We start from the raw sequence: 21,111 nt of genomic DNA, 5'->3' as shown, positions 1-21,111 counted from the left end.
TGGGCAGAAGTCTCTTGATTTTTTTTTTTTTTAATTTACTCTTTTTCCAAAGGTAGCATCTGGCATGGAAAACTTGGCTGCACGCATTGATTTGAGAATGGTGCACTGAAGTCCTAAATCAAGATCATGGTTCAAGGATGAGTTTGGCAGTTTCTTAAAATAGTCTCTTGACCTCCTCTGTGTGCGTGTGTGTGTTTGGGGTGCAGGGAGCAGCAGTTCCTTTTCTTCTTTTGGTGAAGAAGTGGGAGTTGTCCCCTTCCAGAACTGGTCACTGTTCTTACTGCATGCTGATTTTGGGGTTTTTATTATGATGATTTTTAATTCATTGAACAGCAAGGGGATCAGTTGACTGGTTGCCCAGAATCTGAAGGCTGATATGAAGTTAGCCCAGGGAAAAAAAGACAGACAGAAGAATTGAAATAGATCATGGATTAGTGAAGATTCCTGTACAGAAATTCCCTCCCTTGCTGAATTACTGTGGCCTTGTAGCATTGATGATTTGCCTTTTCAAGTGTGGCGTTGTCCAGAACTCCTTGTCTGACAGGCTGACAGGTATTTCCCAGCTGAAACTGGAAGAATTTGGTTGGTATTCTGCCCATCCACACAAGTCTAGGTCAGACCCTTTGGTAAGTTTTAAATGGATGCATTTCTCCAAGTATGTCTAGCTACTGAGACTTTCTTGGATAGTTTTCCCCCCCTGGGAGCCATATAGTTTTTCTGACACTTGTAGGGTTTGATGCCCTGTATGAGAAGCTGAATGTATGTAAGGAACTAGCAGGTACCTATCAGCAGCCATGGCTAACCAAAAAAGAAATCGCTAAAGCAAAATAGAGAGATAAGAATTCCTTCTGTCTGCAGGACAGTTTTGCTTTTGCTGCCTACCTGCTAAAGATAGTATTCAGACTCTTTGGTCGTAATTTCAGTTCTTAAAGAAAGGAGTCTACTAGCTTTTAGATTTTTGGTTTTTTAATTTTATTTAATGTTTTTTAATCCAAGAGATAACAGCAGCAGAAATTCTGAGGTGTTTACTTGCATCTCTTTATCAGGAAGGGAAAAAGGGAATTTGTTGTTACTTTATAGGGCTCAAACTTGCTACTGTACTCTGACTTTGACTGTAAAAGTAGCTCCTACTCAATATAACAAGTCTCTACTCTTCTTGATTTGTTTTTGAGATGCGGATGAGAGAGAACAGAAAATCCCACATTTTAATCCCTTACTATAGAAAACGGATTTCATTCTACCTTACAGTAAAATGTCCTACCTGCACGTATTCCAGTCTAATTAAGAGATACCAAGCACATGTAATACGGAGGCCTAATAAATTGTTTGAGCAAGGGATCATTGAACGAAGTTTAGTTGCTATAAAAATTAATTTTGTTAGCAGTCAGGCCCACACCAAAATCTCTGACCCAAACCTCTCCTTCCATCTTGCTAAGGAACAGAATTTAAACGGGACAGGTCTTGTGTCTTCTTACTATGGTAGCAATCATACTATCCCTCTTTTCTTGAAAGATTTGTTCTCCTTAAATATAAAGGAGTATGGATGATGCATATGTCCTTTTCTGAAATTGCAAGTGTATGTGGGTGGAGGAAACAAAAATTATTTTCATGCTTCTGTTGTTATGAAGTCCTTATTTCATACTTGGTAAAATAGATCTTAATAATATAAGCCGAATATTTTTAAGTGGTGATTTAAATATGTTTGTAACATTTAAATGTTTTTAAATCATGTAAAAAGTTGAATTGAAGCCTATGAAATCCTGCTTGTGATTGTCCTGCTGATTGAGGAATGCCCAGTGGTGTTGTGAAATGAGGCAAATCTGACAAGGCATTTATTTATTTTTGTATTATGTTCCCCATACTTTGTTGAGGAGACAACTGTTTGATTTGCAAATGATTTTTGTTGTGTCCATATACCTTCTTCAATGTGTTTGGATGGCTGGCTGAAAAAGAGTGGAGAACTAGTATACCAAAAGGTTAATTCTTTAATCTGCTTGTGTATTCATGTCATTTTAGAGGATGTTAATTTCTATAAACTGGTTTCAGGACTTTGGTCTTGAAATCATTCTTGTGCCCGTCAGACTCTAATGAAGCTGCAGCTAGTGCAGAGTATATTTGCCCCACATCACATTTCTCTTTCTTAGCAAATGCTGGCGGGGAAGGGAGGAGAGGAACTGACAGCCAAGTTCTGCTTGCTCACGTTGGTATAAATTACAGAAGAGCTCTTTGGTCTAAGGTCACTGTGACTTTGTACTGGTCTAACTCGGAACAGAACCCAGCTCCTAATCTGAGCATTGATTTAGACAGGGAATTTCAAAAGCTGTCAAAGCTAAGCAGGTCCGTAATTCCCATCTGAAATCAATGGCCCTTATGTACCTGCTGCATTCCTTTAAGGCAGCCTAGGATATCAACTCTCTTCCCGCACTTAGACTTCAATTTTTGTATATCCCTTGATGACTCTTCCCTGAAAGGTGACTACATAACATTTTTCAATAAGCAAACCAAGTTTGCAATAAAGCTGCACTTTTAAAAATAACGTTTGGTTTGTATACATTTGAAATAGGAATCTTTCTGTCCTGTCTGACACAGAGTTCTGAAATGGGCCACCACTCTTGCCTTTTCCTGGTTCACCTCCCGTTTTTTCACTGCTGCCAATTTCATGGTTAGCCTACCAAGCAGTTACGGGTCTTGATCTTAGCTTTACAGGGTGGACCATTCCAGGTGGGCTTCTACACCCACACAACCTGTTGACTTCAGTGAATCAGTGTCTTACTGTTGAATATGATACATCCAGTCTGAGAGGTATGTGCAGCCAGAGATGTTTCGCATCTCTTCCTCTGTGAAATACTGCAGGTCTGGTTAAGGTAGTCCTCGAGGCTCTTATTTATGTGGTTCCTGAGTAGAATCCGTGCTCTCTTGCAAAGGTTTTTGAGTATCATCTCCTTGTATAGCAATTAGCACTCTAATCGCCCTTTCACCAAAGAGCCATTGTAGCAATTTCAGCCCATTGATTTGAGATGGTCGATACCTGTCGTGCCCTTTACGTGTTAACAAATGGAATAAAGCTAGTTGAACCTAAAAGTTAATTTCTTTACATAAGATTTGAGTTTTAAAGAATTGAAAAAAAATTAGACTTAGAATAAAATACCAGTAACATCGTTTTTGGTAATAATAGCACCTCAATTAGTCTTTGTACAAAAGTACTTAACACAAGATGAACTTTGACAGTGTACAGAGGGCTCATCAGGGGCAGCCTCATGCTGGCCTGGTGTGCAAGGCATTCTGTAAGACATGCTTCGACGTTTTCTTTCACTTAGGAAGACTTTACGCCAACTTTGAGGGGAGCTATATGCACTTAGATACTTCAGATTTGATTTATTCTTTGGCCTTGTAATTACTATGATACAAGAAGATGTATATATGATGCAAGAAGATGGAAAAGATGCATTATTTTGTCTCCTCCTGCCTTCCAGTTCCTCCAGGTTCTTGCTCGGTTCCCTTCTTAGTAGCATGCTTCTCTCTATCGTTGGGCATAAAGGCTTTAAATTGATAACCGTGGGAGGTATTGGAAGTACAAATGCAAGAGAAAAGATGTCCAAGGAGAGTCATCCATAATAGCAAAGAGAAGCCAAAGGAAGTGGCTTTTTTTTTTTTTTTTTTTTTTTTTTTTTTTTTTTTTTTTTTTTTAGAGGGAGATGAGTATTAGTTGAAAAATCGGGAAGTTCTGTTGTGAGCTGTTAGACACAGTGTGGTGCCACTGGCTTCAGGTGCATGGCCAAGGCAAAGGGCCTAGGATTGAATCTGCAAACCGGTAGCCAATATACACATCTAAATACAGTCTGGGATTGAATCTGCTTGCCAGGAAAGAAGAGTCTTATGAAGAAGTACAATAATCAGTGGACAGGTGTCTTCCCTGAGAAGCTGGCCCTGGTGGTTACATACACATGTTGTTGGTCTGCCTCTGAATTCCAGCTCCTCCCTGAGCTCCTGCAGCATTGTGGCTGCTGCGTTTCCCTGTAGGCATCAGCAAGGTGCCAGGGGTGTTTCTCCCCATCTTTGTGCTGCAACAAGCTGAATCCACTGTTGAATTCTCCAACAGTATGAGCCTTCGGGCAGGGAGGAGAGAAAAATTTTTAGAGGAGCCAGCTACCTGCAGTTGAATCTTTCAAGACTTGTAGGGTGCGGGGATGGTGGCAGGAGGTGCTTTCAGCAGGCAAACAATAGAAAAGTTACCTGCAGTGATACTCTGCAGTGAGGCATTTGTGTGGATGTTTCCTTTTGCTTTTGTATTTTTACCATTACTTGCCTGTTGCAATGTCCGGTAGTGGTGGAAATATTAACTGAAGGAATAGTTTCGCGCTAATGTGCTGACTAGGTCTTTCTGATCTTCTGGTCATGAGGTCTTTCTGATTTCTTGGGTTACATTTAATGATGGGGTGTGGTGTTGCGCACTGCTTCTTGTACCTCCTGTATTTCCTTTCTCTATATTCATCATTCTTTCTTTTATTCTCCCATTCTCAGATACTTCTCCAGTGTAAGTAATGCCAACCAGTAAGTCTTCCGTGGTCCTGAGCGAATCTGACTGTAAAACGAAAAGGAGGAGAGATTCCTGCAATTCATAACATATATTTTGGATGCTAGAATGACAGTACAATAGATCAAAGTATTTCTCAGATCAGTTAGTAAGATGACGTTTCACAGCACGGTAATATGTCATGAACTAGATGCGGAGGGTACAACATTGATTGTGGGAGTGCACACACTAGCAGTGAATGTGCAGGCGTTTTTAGCAAGGGTTTACCTTCTCACAGGTTCCTCTGCTTTTGAGAAGTGCATCAGTAGAAAGTCACAAAAATTTAAATTATTATTTTTTAATACCCACAAGCACAAATAAAAGTAAGGAGGGTTGGTGGAAAAAATCTACATTTGTGTTTACTAAACTTAAACTTGGACTTTAGGAGAGGTCTGGTCATGAGAGACCTTAGCTCAACCAGGTGAAGTTTTGGTTTTGTCTTTAAAACTAGACAAAACCACTGTTGTTGGGAGAGAAAAGCGTGGTGGAGGAGAAGGAGTTAGAAAAGAAGTGTCTTGGAACAATTTTCTCACTCATGTCTTCAGCCATTTTTAAAAAAAAAAACCAACAGTGACTGTTTTGAGACCTTGTCCCTTTGCTGTTCTGCTAATTCTCATGGTTGTTGGGTTCTTTGCTTTCCCCTGTTTTATTCTGCTTTCACATACTCCTCTGGTTACTATGGAATAAGGTAGTGGAAGCATGAAAGGAGAAAGTGGGCTTGGCTGTAGATTGACAGCAGTAGTTGGAGAAGGCTTTCTTTTTCTGTCTCCTTGAAGTAAGTGTTGGGCACCTTTTCAGTCTACTCGGGCTCATAGAATTCAGTTTGGAAGTGAACAGGATGAAACTTGGGCTTTTGACCTTAGAACTGTACTTACTCAATGTAGAAAAATGCATTCTTTCTACTCCTTCCCCTTGCTAGTCCCCCAAACACACACACACAGTGAGGTGTCCAGAATACCAGTGTATCGACCGCATACGCATGTTGAACTTGGTCCAGTAATGCTAATGTTTTACCTGCTTTCTGTTGTCGTCAGCCAGTGCCCACAGAGGTGAACTCTGGACAGGTAACATTCCCAGATATCCTCTGGAAAACTTTAACTTCGGTGCAGATTGCTCTGACGTAGCTAACTGCGATGGCGTTGGCTTCTACCTTGGAGTGGACTGATTTACCCTGAAATGACTCTCTCTAACCTGCGTCTTAAACAGTGTAGTTAGTTCCGGTGCAAATAGATTCATTCTGAAATGACAGTTTGATTCTCATGCAAAATAGCTACATCCTACCAGAAGGGGTTGAACCAGTTTCTCTGAACAGTGATGACCTTCACTGTACAGTTTTGGGTATGTCTCAGGGATTCCTTGTGGAAATAAGGGCAGTTAACAAAAAAAAAAAGTAAATAGTTTTAAAAGTAAATAATAATTTAAGATAGAGCGTCACCTAAGTGAGAGCGCAAGAAGGAGAAATCTTTGTTTGGTTTTATAGTCCACAGTGTCTGGCTTAGGGACTCTTTCTCTTCTCGGGGCTCTCATCTCAAGTTCAACATACAAAATCTTTTTCATCACGCTCAGCTTTAAACTTTTTATTTAAAGATACCCTTCCCCAATGAGCTTTCAGAATACTTATTGTAGATTTTAAGAGAAATGGTATATTAATTTATGCTATTAACATCACCTCATAAATTATAAGTTTTATACTAAAGCTGTATTGAGTGTAATGAATTATGTTGCATATGTGTTTTTAATAGCTATAAAATTATATACAAGCTTTTTTGGAAAAACAAACTAGTGAAGCACCTTTTTACACTGGATCTTTGCCGTGTCAAGGTGTACAGCTATTCTTTGCTACCTTGCAGATATCTATATCTATATATAGATATATATATATAAATAAAATAAAATGGTATCCTGTATCAACAAAGCATAGAACTCTTTTTAACCCTTATATTACTGTTCCTATAACTCTTTTTAAATTTTATGTTGAGTGTTACATTCTGCAATAATTTATCTGTGGTTTGTACCTATGATTAGAAATTTAGTTACAGGGTAAATAGATCAAATTAAAAAAAATCCAACTACTGTAGCTGGAAGTTGTGAACCAAGTTTGTAAGACCTTTTCTTTTTTTTAATGTATTTATTTCCAGTTAGCTCTGTGAGTTGGAATTTGAAAAGTCAGAACATTAGGAATCTACAGTGTCTTATTCAGGAATTTTTCCCCTCCTTTCCTCACAAAGGAATTCCCACTGTGACTTATAAATAGAATTAGACTGCTTGTGTGCATGTATGTATTATATATACACACAAAAAATATGCATTGGGGGGGGATGTATGTGCGATACGAATGTGTATATTGTATGTAGGTCATAGTTTTGTAAAGAGAAAAGTAGTTGAGAGGTGATGGAATGTATTGTAGAAATGTGATTATTTAGCAGGGGGTTGTTATGTCCTCACTGTTGTATAAATAACTGAAACTCTCTACTACATAATCTTCTGTTATAAGGCTAACTCTGATATCATGTCAATTTTACTGTTTTTTAAATGAGTTGCATTGAGCCCTGTTTAAAATGCCATGAAAATACCAAGCTCCCAAAGACAGCCTTTAAATAAAACAAACGGGGGCGGAGGGATGGGAGAAATGAGTGATGTTTTTCAGGAGAAATTGAAATGGGAAGGTCTGCATTCGGTGGGATGGGGAGGCATGGGAATTGCTGTATCTTTGCAAATTAATACCTGAATCTCCTATGGTCTGACTTGGAAAGTGTTGTCAATCAGTTCAAATTAGGTTGTAAGGGGCACTGTTTGTGGGGTGATCTCCATTCTGTAAAAGGATCTTGTCTTCAAAGTAGATTCTTTTCTCTCCTGAGGGTCTTGGCATGTATTAATTTTGCCCCAAAATTGCTGTTGTGGGATTGCAGCACAAAATACAGTTTCAATCCAGGGAGTTTCACTTGTGCTGTGAAATTCTGAATTTAATTATGGCCACTTAACTTTTTTTTTTTTTCATAATTGGAGAAGGAAGATTTCTTTATGGGAGTTCTCACTTGAAACTGTGAGAAGTCAGAAACATTCTTACAGATTGGCTTACCCTTCATACTGTTCTATTTAGGCTGGAGAAAGTAACCTAATTGTTATTTATTCATACAGTATCACTTTTAATGATGATGAACCTGGTGACTTTAAAAATCTGTTTAGAAAAATAGAGCTTCCAGTATTGCGCAGACATTTGAATTTTTGAAGGCTTTTTTTTAAGCAGTTGCAAATCAAATCTTAATTTTTTTTTTTTTTTTTTTTTTTAAATATCCCCCTCCCTATCAGTATGTTGATACTCCCCAGGCATCCGTCCCCCTCTCCCCCTCCCTGCAATTCGTTTCTAGCACATACACATACAAGTGAAAGGGCAGGGAGGTGGAAGTTGTCAGAGGCCTTTCCTTCTGCTTATTTGGTGGTTATGGGAGTTAGCAGCATAAATTTTTATGCCTTTATGGGGAAGAATAGACCCATTTTTTGTGTATACCTGTACAGAGAGATATATCTGTATATGAGATGTTGGTAGCACTTTGCTGAATGTGGACTTGCCCTCATGATGTACAATAAATACATATGAATGCAATCAATCTAAATCTATATATATACATGCATACAGATGTATAGATGGAATATATGTTGTATCACACACATGTACATTAGTTGTAACATGAGTAAGTGTGTGAGCTAAAGAGAGAGACTATCCACGTAACATATGTCTAACAGGTAAGCACTTGTGCCAAACAAGGTTGTTTTAATTATTCTGAGGGATTTGGATGACATCAGTGACTGATCTGAGCTTGGTCACCATTGGTTTGTGTTACCTCAGTCCTTACAGTGGAGTTTCCTTGGTACATTTCTGCTTTTGTTTATTCTATATTAATACTCATTGAGGCCTCTTGCAATGCCAACCTCTTCTGCTTCTCTGCTCCATTGCCTCCATTCCAGCTCCTCCTTGTCCCCACATTTCTACAATTTCTCTTGCTAGCAGCAATCAGCTTTAATGGCCCAATCCAGCTCTGCTTACGCTTTAGGGAAATTCTCTTGGTGACTGTAGTGGCAGCTGAATTGGGCCCTGAGCACTTGCTTGAACTTACGCAGAATTTCCCAGCTATTCAATTGTGCTTGACTATGACTGCGACTGATTTGCAGATGAACACAAACTTTTTGTAGAACCTGATGCAAAGCTTCCTAGCATATTAAAAGGTTAACCCAGCATCGTATTTTAGAGGTAAATGTTCAGAATGAGAAAAATGCACCCACTGAAAATGGTCGTCAGTTTTCAGCCCCAGGGAGAAAAAAGGAGTTTGGTTTGTGTTTCCTGTAATGGAGGCAGTAAGCAGAAGGCAGCCCTGTGCTCTGTTCTGAGCAGTGGGGTTGTCATCAAGCATAGCAAGAGAAACACAGCTCGTTACATTTTACCATTAAACAGATTTTAAAATGAGCTGCAGAGTTGACCACTAACATGCTAGCACTTTGCATCTAGTTGTGTATTGAATGATCTTCCTTATGCAAGTAAATTGTGGTTTTAAGTATTTTATTTTCTGTTTTCTGGCTAAATGGAGCTTCTATATCCTTTTAGCAGAAAGCAGCTGTCAGAAACCTGCTCAGTCACATTTAAGCACTGTTGAAAATCGTGGCTAACTTAGGCTTCGGTTTCAATGGAGAATGCCGCTCCATTTCTGTCATCGAGCTATACTGCATTCCACGTTTTCAGTATGGATATGGCACGATTTTTCTTGGCCACAATTCAGCCATGGAAATTTGTCTTCCTTGCATTTCTATTAGAAAAAGGTAACCGGTGTACTGTTCCATCTGAGCTTTCATGCAATCATACACGGCAATTTCTATAATACATATGTTCGGGCGTGTGTATGGGTATGTCTGTGTACTGTGTGTGTATAATACATATTTATACGCACACATATATTACGCTATTTCAGTTTATGTATGGGGAGAGCGTACCTGTTGGCTCTCTCCTGATATATACTCATGCATACGTATATTAAATATGTATATAGAGTGTAGATGTCCTGCATATACATGTGTATATGTTATGAATCTTGGTTGGCAATTTTTTTCCCACTTTTTGCAAATTGCTGTCCCTTACGACGTATTTTCACTGAAGCTGCATTATGTAGAAGAAATGGAGAAATGTGTTATCAAAGTTTTATTTTAAAAAGGAGACTCTTAATTATCTAAAGCCATTTGTAATTGTCTTTTGAATTTTTACTAGAAGGGTTGTTATTTTAAAAAAGAAAAAAAAAGAAAAAAAGAGAAAACAAAAAACTAAAAGCAAGCAGACAAGCCCTTATTCCCACTGTCAGTTAGATGGATATAAGAAAGAAATGGAAACACAAGTTTCTAAGTATTTATTTCCTTCAGGGGTTTCTGAGGCATACTGTAATCGCATTCTGCCCCATCCTCCCTTTTGTCCAATTAATGATTCATGGTTTCTTTTACACAGCTTTTTCCCTCATTACTTTACTTTCGTAAATCATTGTTCACCTCCTACATTCAATAGTACTGATATCACTAAGGAGATTTCATGTCCTTTTGTCCTTTTCAGGAGAAATACCAGTGCATCACTATTGTGTTACATTTAAACATACTTTGTGGAGGATGGATGTTTTTATTGAAGATGTCTGTAACAAGTCTTTAACTTATTTAATGTGAGAAGCCTTCATTGGAATCTATCGTTTGTGTGTTTCCCACAAGTTTCTGCAACTGTTTTTTCACCAACATATTAAGTAGTTCCTTTCTTGATGCCTGAGGTTTTACGGTTTGGGTTTATTGTTGTGGGTTTGTTTTTTGGGGGTTTTTCCCTCCAATTCCCCAAAACGTTTATCTGCAAGTGGAGCAAAACAGATGTCAGAATCTCAACCAATATCCTTTCTGCAGTTAAGGGTAAATATCTTTATCCTAGATTGAATAAAAGAGACATTGGCAAATGGACAATCCAAAGTGCTTAGAGAGAATACTCACTCTTTTAAGGCTGTCTCAGAGAAGTTTGTGTTTGGTGTCATTTTAAAGGTAGCTTGATCACGCTTTGATATCAGAAACAGCCTTGTAACAAAGAGCCTCGTACAGTTGTTTGGCCACTAGAGTTTAAAATGTAAACAAGTTGCAGTGGGAAAGCAAAGGTGAGGCAGTGTATTTTGAACCAGTGAATTGTAGCTTGCAAACGTACCTGATTTTGAAGTAACTGCATGGTAGCAAGGATTAGCAGTCTCTTACACCCCTTCCTTCTTCCCTCTCATCCCCGACACGTGTTCAGCATACCGTACATTGGGAAAAATAAACAATTTACTCCAGCAAAGCTAAATCCACTTAATGACTGCTTAAAGGGAACATACAAACTTGCATTGCCACATCCTGTCTGATGGTATTAGCTGGAAGACTAGCTAATACGCACAAAAAGCCCAGTCCAGATTGCTTCTGCGGATGTGTCGCTTTCGGAGAGTGTGGTGCGTGGGGATGCCCGAGAAGAAGGGTCCCTTCCTACAGGGTCCCTGGCAGCGATAACAACTCACACCACTGCTTCTAGTGCTGGAGGCTCATGGACAGCATTCCAGGGACAGGTAGGAAAGCTCGTGTTTGTACTTTCCCTTTAAATAGGAAAGGTTGGCTCACATGTTCCTCATACTTCTCAATGAATGTACTGTATTACCATTTAAAAAAAAAAAAATCAATGAAATGATAATAGATTGGTCTCCTTTTGTTATCTGGTCCTTGTTTAATTTGTTTAAGGGTTTTTGTATACAAAAGTTTACATTTTTATGTATATTTTTCTTGTGTAAAAACTGATGTAATATGTGTATAAAACACTGTATGTATTATCTGTATATAGTGTGACAAAATGATTTTCTTTCTTTCTTTTGGATGTATTAATAAATCTTGCTGTGAAGTAGCCGTGTTTACTATGATGAAACCCTCTTCTCCAAGCCATTTTGCTAAGTCTGAGAGGTATGAATATCGCCTGGGCTGAAATCTAATCCATAAAGTGATTTCTTTTTTCTTTTAAAACATATCCTAAGTACGGTTATTGAGCTGTCCTTTGCTTAGATAGCTGTAGAGTCTGATTCTGCTCTTGCTTATTCTCTATTGCTTTCTAATGACATTAGCTAATTAGTTTTGCAAACAAACTGGGGTCTTCAATCTCAGTCCTGATTCTAATTATAGTGCTTTCTAGCTCTGGATCACTGGCCTGGAGACCAGATCCTCTTCATCTTGTTTTCTGGTTTGAGCTTGCAGAACTGTACTTGAAATATAATTTAAGGGCTATAGAACAGAGTTTTGGCTTATATGTTGTTACGTTTTCTGAGATTTAAAAAATACATACCTGCTTCATCACCGAAACTGGTAAGCTGGAGTTTGGCATTATTTTGAGGATTAGCATGCGGATGAAAAATGGTGGTTGCTGAGGTGCTGTGGGGCCCTGCTCAGCTTTCGGGCAGGATTGCGGGGCCACGTGCCTGTGGCGACTGCCTGGATCGGTAAGACACTGGGAATCGCTACTGCCTTGTTCGGCCACAGACAGCTGCGCACTGGGGAAAAACGCCTTGGACACTCAGCTGTAAGTAGATGGTTGCTGCATCTTCCTCTCAGCATTTGTTTTGTGAAGTCTTCCCCTTTGCTTTCAAAGCAAACTGTGTTTGCTTTGCTAGTCTCCATCTCCAACGTGTTTGAGGTTGTGACTTGCAAGGGAAAAGCAGTCATGTCCTAGGCGAGGCCGTCTTCCAGGTTCTGTTTTTCATAAGCAGTCTCACTTAATGCTGCCCTGATCATGAGAATAACTATCAGCAGAGATTGATGAGAAGGGGATTTGGTAATTTGACTTTTTAATGAACAGTGGCCCAGCCATTCTAGACAGTGTAATTAGAGCTGCATTTCAGTGCCTGGTGGTACTTCAGGCCGAGGGATAAGCGGTGGCAGCGAATAATGAAGTCTTCCGTGCTAACACATGCTGCAAAGGTTTTGGGGAAAAGGATGGAACAAGTTTGTGCTTTAGTATCTTGCCTTCCTGGGAGATTGGAGTACACTGAAAGTGCCATATCCAGACATTTGTCAAGACAGAGCAATGGCGGAAAAGATCAGATGCTTAAACTAAACAAAAAGGGAGTCCAGCGGCGTAAGTTCGATCCAATGTGGCTGGAGAAAATATACCTTGATCTTCTCCATTCTAGGGAATTTTCAAGGTTATGGGCCTGAGGCATCTGGACACTATATGGGTAATAGCGACAAGGCAGTTCTGGGCTGTTACTGATGCAATTTGACTGTGTATGTGGATGTCATAAAGTTGATCCTAGAAAGTGCTTCTGTCTCAAGTAGCACTCAAAGTCAAAATGGTGAGAAGTGGAAGAATTGACTGTTATGGACAAACTAGTTGTTAAAAATCTGCTTTTAACAGAACAGCAAAAGTAAGTTGCTATTTGGTGTAAGATTTGAAGCCGTGATGAGGAGTAAGAGGTGCAAGTTAGGAAAATGTGGGCTCTTCCCTGGGGATAACTCCCTGGCAGAAGCAGAGTTGCCTGGTCTGGTCCCAGGCTGGGCTTGGTGAGAGATGGGCTGAGACTCCTCTGCTGACTAAGGCAGAGACCACCTGGGGTTTTTTTCCAGCATTTCCACGAGCAACAAAGAAGTACTGCTCTTAGAGAATGATTGCATGGCGCTCAGCCTGTAACTTTACAAAACAACCGGTCATTGTTCTAGTGCCACATTTCAAAACACAAACAGGTTTTGTTTGAAGTATCAATTCAGGAAGAATGTGGTACATCTTTCTTTGTATTTTGACAGTCCTCTCAAGCTCCAACAGTAGCCTTTTAATAGCTGGAAATTGTTTTCTCAGGAAAGCTCATTTAGTTTCTACTTGAAAAGGAGGTAAAATTTTGTTATAAGAGCAAGTGTGGCTCCCGTATTTGGTGAAGGAATTGGAAGGAGAAACCTGTATTAAATTTGGGAGCTGGTCTCCTGCAGAGGTGAAGACAACCTCTCTCTCTCTGCATAGTCATGGGCAATTGTCCATGGAGGGGCCATCTTCACACTCCCCCCTGGAGCCTACACACCAAGCGCAGGGCTGGTACTCTGCAGCTGTCAGGTCTGAATTGGACATACAAGATGCTTGTTTCAAGGGCCTCAGAGGTAGTTGTTGTGTTTACTGGCATGAGACTCAGCCCAGGAATGGCTGCCTTGGTTTGCTGCTATTGCTAATTTATGACTTGTGGAAGGTGCCAATGAAGAGTCTTGGTACTACTGAATCTAGTAAGAAAATTGAAGTGGTGTGCTAAAAATATCCCTGAAAGCAAGGTAGCTTTCATATTCAGATGTATTCTTGTGCTTCTGTAGGGGAACAGTGATACAAACTTTCTGTGCCCGCATCCAGGAACTCCTTTGACAGGTGTCCTTAGGACCAAGAGGCTTGCATGTCTGGTTCACCCCTCACATCTCCCCTGTGATAGCTGCCATAGCCACCAGTGTGGAGGGGAGTCCTGTAACGTGAACTCAGTCTGGCTCTGCTGCCTGTTTCTGCTCACCTTGTGCACCAGCTTCAGGTTCTTGATTGTTAAAATTGAAAATTTAAAGGCTTTGCTTTAATGCTGTGCAACTCTTGGTGGAACAAACCCCTTGTAACCAGCCTGCAGCTGTCCTAGGGGGGTCTTGCGAATCTGATCTGTGGGGCCCTCCGTACTGTGGTGCCAACTAGAAAGCTGACGTGGGTTAGGCTGCTGATACAGATGTAAATGCTTTCACGCTGGTCAATATTTTCTCACAGCTCCCTTGTGTTATGCAAGCCCACAGTTCCTGGGAGGGTGTCATGGACTCCAGCCACATCCAGCTTCCCCACTGTGGCCGTGTTGGATGCAATGGCCTTCACAGCAGGAGAGTGCGCTTTGGTGAGAGGGAGGGGAGAGGGTCTTCTGAGCTGCAGGCCGGTGCTGTGAGCCTGCACTGTGACCCTAGGGAGGGCAGTAAGGCTTGTGAGGAGCACAACTGGCATCTGACATGGCACCTTCTCTGTCTCTGTAGTCCTTCACCAGAGCATCTCTGTCGTACCTGGTAAAACAGGGTATGGCTCATGCTAAAAAGAAGTTCACAGATGAAAAAAAAATCTTGATTTCTCTTGGTTTCTAAGTGTGTTAGAGCATCTCTCTTCAGGCTGTGGCTTTCTTGCACTGAGGCTTTGCATGTGCCGAGAGCAGCAATGCTCATGAAGAAATGCATTGGGCCCAAACTCCAGCTGAAGGGGTAGCATCAACCTTGCCTCACCCAGCTGGTGCAAAAGCATCAGCAAGAATAAAGAGCCTGATTAATGCCAGATTTGGGCCAGTACTCTGCCAAAGTTTGATTTCGAGCTGTGAGTCTCTTGTTGCAACACTGCCACATTGGCAGAGTTGGTCCATGTTTGTGCCAGTGGAATTTGTGCAGAACTGGACCCTGGAAGTATTCACAAATATTTCCCAAAGTGACTATTGTCACCATTTCTACACTGGGCACATGGTACCCAGTTACAGCTTCCCTGTGTCTCTCCATGGCCAGCTTGGCGGTGGTGGTCCCTTCCAGCACTGGGAGAACTGGCTGAGTCCGAGGACCTTGAAGCTGTTACCAGTTTTAGGCAGGTCTTCAAAATAATGCCTTTGTCAGATTTTGTTTTCCATTTGCTAATGAAAAATGTTCTTTGCCATCACCCCATTAGGATGAACTCAACTGGGATGGGCAAAGATGTTTGAGGAGTGATTCTGTAAGTACCTAGAAGCATACAAATGGGTTAAATCATCCAAGACACATGAGGCATCTGGGGTTCTTCTCTGCACATTCCTGCTGCCTGTTGGTGCAGACATTTGAACTTGCTGCCTGAATTGAGAGACACGTATTAGCATCAGTAGAGGATATCTCCCTAAGTGTGTAGTCTTCTATAATTTGTGCTCTCAGCAATTTGCATGCATTTGCTACGGCTGCTTTAGTAAAGAGCTTTTCTAGTCCAGCTGAGTGTTCAAAGTCAGTAAGGCCACTTGACTTATATCTGAGAGCACTTGGTTGTTGGGGGCTTTTTTTGCCCCAACCAGTTTAATGCCTTGTTTAATCCTGCAGAATTTAATTTTTCTGTTAACCAGCATTTGCTCAGTGGAGCCAGCCAATTTCCTCTGTTATTAATCTCATTTTTTCTGCTCTCCCTTGGGTCCTACTGTTTAATATAGCTTTTGGGGTTTTTTTCCCTCTTCTTTTTTTTGCCCAGTGTTTTGCCCATTCCATACAATGTTTTTGTCTTGTCTTCTCCATCTCCTTTCCCCTCAGACTGCAACTAAAATTGTTGCTGAAGAGATTCTGGTAAGCAAAATTAGATTCCTAGAACGCACAATTGTTCCTTGTCAGACTTTATCCTCTTCACTTGGCTCCTTTATCTCTACCAGCTCTGCCCAGCTACAAGGCCTTGCTCAGCAGAGCTACTCCTAATTCCCCTAATTAAGAAATTAGAATCAGTCAAGGTCTCGTACAAATACATATGTCGTCTGAGGTAGGCCCTTTCAAAGATGATGGAGATGAGGCTCTTGACAAATAATCTCTCTCAGAAAGATTCAGCAAAGCTGCTGCGATATTTTGCATGCCTTGCAAAGCTGGCTGCCTGTAGCAAATTTCCTGTGATGACACGCCAAAAAGATGATGCCTTTATCAGACACTGTTTCCTATTAAAAATGCTTAAAAAGCTAGCGGTCCTGCTCGTATTGGTTCCCAGTTTGCTGTGATGTTGGCTGCTTTCACACAGCCCTGTGCTATGGGAGCAGAGTGTTTCACAAAGACCGTGCTGTGCCTCTTTGAGTATGTCCCTGCTTTTGGGCAGACTTTGCCCACAGGCAGCACTGCTGCCATCTGCCTTTGCCAGGTGACAGAGAGCAGGGCTGGTGGGTGGCAGCTTAACTCTTACTCAATTAATTGAATACTTGCAGGCACCCCTTTCCTTGATTTCCGCCCAGTAACACGGGATATTTATCCGCAAGCTTTCTACCTGTCTCTTCCTGCTTGTTCCTGGATTTTATGACTGGTGCTCTTAACCAATGCCAGAATCTGTATCTGGCTGCTCTAAGCGGAGTCTGTAATGCATGGATCTTCTAGTGGCTCTAACTGTAATCTAAACTGTACAGAAAATGATGGAGGATACCAGCAGAAAAGATCAAGTGACTCAATGTGACTGAATCTGTGCAGCATCAGTGGGTGACACAAAAAGGCACTGTCCTTCTCTTTCAGTTCTGGTGCCTGCATGCATTTTGGAAGCTCATCTCACAGGCTGTCCATTGTCCCATGCACCTCACCATCCCTGTGGCACCTGGCAGCACAGCTGGCTTCACCATCACCTTGCATACTCTTCACTCCACATCTTCCTCCTTGACTATGTGCTGCCCAGTGGCTGTCTCCTCCGGTGGACACCCTGCAGATGTTGCTGTCTTACACTGCAACCTACTCCAGTGGATCCAAGCTCTCACTAGCAGATCTCTCTGGTCTGCTTCCAACTCCTGTCCAAAGCTCCAGTTTGCAGTCTATGGAGCTATGACAGACAGTATTTTTTCATCCCCTTGCTGCCTTACCAGCCCCCTCAGCCCACATTGCTCACCCTGTCCTATATAGGCAGCCATCCAGGTGTGAGACCCCCTGGCTGGAAAACTGGTGGTTTTTAAATATCACGTCCCCTCCATGTTACTCTCTGGTCCTGTCATGGAAACGCAGCCTGTGGTGCATAATCCTTAAATAAATCAAAACTATAAAAGAAAATCCTTTTTTTACTTTGGTCATCTCCAATGCCATAAAAATAAATCCACTCATTCATATAATTCAGCCTTGTTTTCCCTCTGCCTCCTGTTTTTCCACCAACTGCTTGGGACTTGGTTTGCAGTGGAAGGTGGTGTTTGATGGGAGGGATACACTGATGAGAGCAAACAGCTTCAACATCTTGCACTTGGAGTATTGAGTTTTATGGCTTTCCCAGTGCTATAAACTCAGCACATCCTATTTTATTTTTCATTTTGGACATCATTCTGTTTATTTTTCTTGCAAGGTTTTATACCAAGATAAGCATGCTCAGAGGTTTTTGTTTACTCTGGGAAAATGGCTTGGCAAAGGAAACTATTACTGTACAAGGTTTGCATTATGAAATGGGTTTATGGCTGAAATTTTTACGTGAAAGATGCCAGACTCTTAACAATTGAGAATTAAGCTTCCTACTTCTATTTTCAAACAGGTAATTTGATAATTATTTATCTAGGGATTATTCCTTGCTATTGGCCTATCTGAGTCCGTGTCATACTTAAAATAATCCTGCTGTCATGACCTATGCAGGAGAGAAACGCTGTTCCCAGGGTAGAATTGGAGAAGAAAAGCAGCGGTGAGAGGAGGGCAGCAGTCCAAGAGCTGCCCTGTTCTCCCCTGCAGTCACCCCGGCTGCCTCGCTGGTGGATGCGTACAGCATGCGATGGTCAGCAGAGACCCATTTTTTCACGGGACGTAAGCTAGTGTTAACACTGTTAATTGCAAAGGTCTCTTTGCCCCAGCTGCAGAGCAGGACTGGGTGGATGCCTGCCGGGTTGCTGTCCGGCTGAAAGCAGCCTGCTTGTGCCCACACAAATGTGCAATGGTAGAAGAGCATCGTCATCACAGATTCAAGTATGGCTAAGGCGGGACTGTAGTATATTCTTGCTTGAGATTCAGGCTATTTTCTGCAACCCAAGAATGGGACCTGAAAGCCATGTTTTTGAATTGTTTTAACTTTATGGCTGTAGTCTGTGTTGAGTCTCAGACAGCACCACAACACAACAGCCGCCTGTCAAACTCACTCCCCCATGGTGAGACCTCTCTGTTGGATTGGAAAGCTTCAAATCAAAAGGTTTGAATTTTCTTTTTTCTTCACCGATGGGAACTTCCTGGCAGTGTGGCACAGCTCACTTTTGTAGTCCCCCCAGGTCTGAACTACACCCAAACAGAGCCATGTCCTCCAGACCAGCACTGGTGTTGACACTCCTCCCCACCTGTGCCAGGCTGGCAGGGCTGTTTGAAGGGACCTCGGTCAGAAGTGTGGTCCCCAGCAAGCGTGTGGGAACTGCTAAACACGGTGTCAGGCCCTGGGAAGGAGCAAGCCGTGAGAACCCAGGCAGACGGCCAAGGGCAGGGCAAAGATGCTGCAGCTTGCCGCACAGGGAGGCTTGACCTACCTGGTCCATCAGCTTTAGTTTTGCATTCCTGGTTTTATTTCATTGCTCAAACTCTGCAAGGAGCAGCAGGCCATTGTAAGAGGCTTTTGTAATATAAGTATTGCCTGAGTTTTTAATAATCAACCTAAAGTCGTTCCTGACCTGTGCTGGGTTTATTCCCGAGCAGCCGTGCTGGGGCTGCCGGCGAGCACCCGGCAGAAACAACAGCGACAACGTGTGAGCTGCGGGGCTGGGGCTGTGCAGGGGATGCTGAGGAGCAGGACGGGGCCCTCAGTTCCAATTGTTCTTTTCAAACTCAGAAATTACATCTTGCAATATGTGGTATAATCTGTGCAGAGGCTCACATGTGCAGAACCGATGCTCCCCAAGCTGCGTGAGATAAGGGAAAGCGTGGGGAAGTGGAATATCTTTATTACTTTTTTCAAGGGGAGATTCTCTTTCACTTTTCATTTCCTCTAGCGTTTCCTTTCTGTATTTGTGCTTTAACATTAGGTTTGATTCTGTCTTGATAGCATTCAAGTGAAGGCTTACATATTTCATCAGGATTGTCTCTTTTGTTTTCAGGGCTGAAAGTCCCAAACAATATGAAGCAGTCGCAGCCACATACACATCTGGAGTCCTTTCATCTGCTCCAAACAGGCACTTTCCTTTATTCCTATTCACCCTCATTACTTAATTTCCTAAAGAGGCTGCAGCTCTTTAATGCCTGAGTGACGTATGTCAAAATGTCTCGCTAGGCTCTTCCACTACGTGGTAATTCAGTATATCCTGTTTCCAGAGCTGAGGAAACACATTTCCTTCACTTTAGCTCATTACTCTTTAGGAAATTGCTTTTCTTCAATTATCCTGACAACCTGGATTTTGACAGCTCCAGACTTGCTGGGTGAAGCTCCTGCAGTCTCTGCAAACACTTTTTTTCCTTGAGACTTCTCTGTCTGTCATCTGCCCTTTCCTTCCTAGAGAAGACCTTTTATTTGGGACTTTTCTTACCTCTGCTGATGGAGGCTGGGTGTCAGGACACAATTTACAATGCTGATCCTGAAGGTTTACAAAAAAGCTGGTTTACCATCCCCTCTCCAACAAAGTAATGCATTGCTTTGCAGGCTCACAGAGATCTCCATAGGTGAACTTGTATTACCCATTCCTGTGCTAATGCAACTTTTATGGCCCAGTTTTATAAAAAAAGCCATCACTTGCATTGTCTGGAGCAGTATCTTAAAGAAAGCATTAGCAAAGATAAACTACAGGGAGCATTCCTCAGCACCTTCTAATCCAAAAGCCACTTAACCTATCCGGAGGAAAAACCACAGATTATCTTGTAGAGAGCTCTCTTGAGAACTTTCACTTATGACCAAATACAGACAAGCCCAAACTTCAGTGGTCTGAATGCTGCTCTCCTTCCTCCTCTGTGCTATTGCTTGTGCAGGTAGGAAGATGGCCTCGCCCTTTCCCACACCTTGTGGTCCCCAAGTGGCAGCCCTCGCTATGCTGGTTTGCTCAGTAACTCCAGCAACTTCTTGCTGGTCCTTTCCCAGCATTTTGTGGTGTGCTCTGATGTTGTCTTAGGAGGCTCAGAGGGAGGGTGGCCCCATGCTGAGACACCTGGTTATCTCATGGCTAAACCAGGAATGTCCTGTGCTCCTGCACATGCTTCTTGATCCTGTAGGCTGCTAATAGCACCCTTCTACCTCTCAGGGACATCTTGAAGAAAAAGTACGTGACTCTGAGAAGTTCCCATGCCATGCGAGGGAGGAGGCAGCACAGATGGAAATCTAGACCAGTTCGTAAGAAGAAAACACTACACGAACACGAGGAACTATTTATTCTTAATGGGAATCTTGCATTTGAATCCTAGACCTTAGTAAGCCCATTTTTTCTTCAAAACTGCTTCACTTCACCCACACGAGGGTCATGACTGCAAACTGCCCCATCTCTCCTGGGGGCTGTCCTGGCCCAGTCAGTCATCTGTCTGCTGCAGAAATCCCATTTGCAAGCAGAGTAATTCTCCTTGTTTTCAGTTTCCATCAGCTCTAGGTGACAAGTTGGGGAGCAGCAGTCCATGGCTCCCTGCCAACATCTCCTGGCTTTTTCACCATACTCCACCAAGAATTACATGTTTTATGGCAAAGTTTCCCCTTCTTTAACCAGTCCTCCTCCACTGGCAGCACTTGGGTAAGATGCATTTATTCGCTGGAGACCTGCAGACACATGTTGACGTTACTCCCTTCCTAACCGCTGCTCTGAACATGTATCTCATTTTCAGGTGTAATGAACCTCTCTAAGCTTCTCCTTGTCTCATCTTCGACTCTGAACATTTTTTGGCAG

The sequence above is a fragment of the Pelecanus crispus genome, chromosome 5, assembly GCF_030463565.1.
Source record: "Pelecanus crispus isolate bPelCri1 chromosome 5, bPelCri1.pri, whole genome shotgun sequence".
Classification (NCBI taxonomy): domain Eukaryota; kingdom Metazoa; phylum Chordata; class Aves; order Pelecaniformes; family Pelecanidae; genus Pelecanus; species Pelecanus crispus.
This window is presented reverse-complemented; position numbering follows the sequence as displayed.